The sequence below is a fragment of the Lathyrus oleraceus genome, chromosome 3, assembly GCF_024323335.1.
Source record: "Lathyrus oleraceus cultivar Zhongwan6 chromosome 3, CAAS_Psat_ZW6_1.0, whole genome shotgun sequence".
In the NCBI taxonomy this organism is placed as follows: Eukaryota; Viridiplantae; Streptophyta; class Magnoliopsida; order Fabales; family Fabaceae; genus Lathyrus; species Lathyrus oleraceus.
The window spans coordinates 468,496,343-468,498,633 of record NC_066581.1 but is presented as its reverse complement, the minus strand read 5'-3'; positions in this window follow the sequence as shown (position 1 = coordinate 468,498,633).

Below are 2,291 nucleotides of genomic sequence, written 5' to 3'. Positions count from 1 at the left end.
ACAGACACTCGGCAAACGTCTCGACAAGAAGGGCGAAGCCTACTGGAGAACACAACTTGGGAATAACCCGAGAAGGATGAAAATAAATCATCGGGGATATCAAACCCTATCACAAAGCTACACTCACTGAGGATACAAAGAAGATGTATTCAGGAGCAACGAAAAAAGATAATCAAACAGAGAACTCAACTCTGATGGGGATTATCTCTGGAATAAGAGTAAACAAGGGAAGACTTTAACCATAGTTGGGGATAGGCAAAGTCAAAGCTTTCAACTGCGGGAGATAACACTCTGCACAGGAGAAGTCTTCCAGGAGCAAACAATCTTGACATAAGGAAGATGCAGAAAAACTGTCGGAGAGTTTCCATCAACTCTCTTGGGGACAGGTGGTTTAGTAAGATCCACCAAAGAAGAAACTCTACTGGGGAAGCTTATTAAGGAATGATGTGAAACTCCGTGGGGAACAACCACCAATCAGGTGTACATTAATCAAAACACTTGATAACACGAAACTATATCATATTTTAGGACTTAATTCCATTAAATTCTATGACTATTTATTTCGGTTTACTGCATTTTATGAGATATTACGTGGTATTTTCTTCCTATTTGTCTCAGGTAGTCTATTTTGAAGAACAAGTGAAAATGGAAGAAAAGGAGGTGCAAAAAGGAGAGAAAAGGAACCAAATGCCAAAGCCCAGCCCAAAGCGCACAAGTCACCAATGCTGTGCCTGTGACGGACGTCACAGGGTGTGTGACGAGCGTCACGCAAAACAACCTTGTGACGGACGTCACACATGGTGTGACGAGCGTCACACCGTTCCACTACTTTTTTGGCGCAAGTAACGCCCTCAGAAAACATGAAGAGACGTTGAGGAGTTTGTGTCCTATATCCACGCCGTGCATTTAGCCACGTTGAAGACCTTGGGAAACGAAAAGCAGTTGCCAGCACCAATATAAATAGCTACTTCAAAAACCTAAAAGGGTTCCTCGGTTTTTCCACGCTCACATTGCCGAAGCTTTGCCAATTTTCTTTCTTTTTACGCTTTTGCTTATTTTTTTCTTTTCCAGCAACTTAACATTGTTTATTTATTTCTTTTGCAAGTTCTACATTCTTTTTCCCTTGCAATTTACCTTTCCCTTTTTAGCATTTAGATATTTTTCGCATAATAGTTTCTACACCGGAAACTATTGTGCAACTTTTTATCGGATCTAACCTTACGTTAGATTCTAGTTTTATTTCCTTGGTTTAATTTATTGTTTAATTGAAGAATCGAAGAACAAATCCTACCGGCTTGTGGTGGAGTGTTCAAGACTATTGTATTACGCATTCAGGTTCTTTAATCATTATTTAATATTTTGTTTTATTATTTATCTATATTATCTGCCTGGAATGAGTCTGTTTATGCATGATATGTATTCTTGTTTATTTAGCATGTCTGGCTAATTCGCCTAGATATCGGTATGTAAAGTAAGCAGAATAAGGGATCAAGACTGAGTCGGTCTATTTAAACTTAAAATTGAAATCAATCTTTTTACGGTCTCAACTTACAGGTTTAATAACAAGATTTTTTTACAAAAGTAAAGGACATAAAGAAGTTAAAATCAATAGAGCGAGAGTTTGAGGTTTTAACTGGACAGTGTAAGTTAGGCATTAATTCTAGATCAGGGCGAGAGCAAGTTTTAGAGTTAATTAAATTCTGACCTTTTCCAAAAAGTATTTTTAAAGATTGAATGTGAGGACGAGAGTTAAGCATTTGGATTTAATTGTATAACCTGAGTCAACAGAGCGAGAGTTTGAGATAAGGGTGTTTAAAACGGTCAGTGTTTTCTCAAAAAGAGTTTCTGCAACTTTATTGCTTTCAAAATATGGTTTTTGACTTAATTATAAGTGACAGCTACATTAATATAAAATCATGGTTTATTCAACAGAGCGAGAGTTTGAGATAAAACCTTTAACCAATAAAGTTAACTGAAACGATTTATTTTAGAACCAAGAAACCGACAAAGACTTGATTCCCTAGTTTTGACGAACTACATACCGATATCCGTTTTATTAATATTTAATCTAGATCTTAGTTTAGCTTTTAGTTTTTCCCCAAACAATCAAACATTTTTCACCTTAGCTTTACGTAGTAACCTTAGATAACGGTATATCGATTCATAAGTCCCTGTGGGATCGATATCTTTTAAAACTACGCGATAGAACTGTGCACTTGCAGTTTGTATCCCATTCTCGACTCACACAGTCGAGCGATCAACACTCCCTTCTATCTGCCAGAGAGGAAACT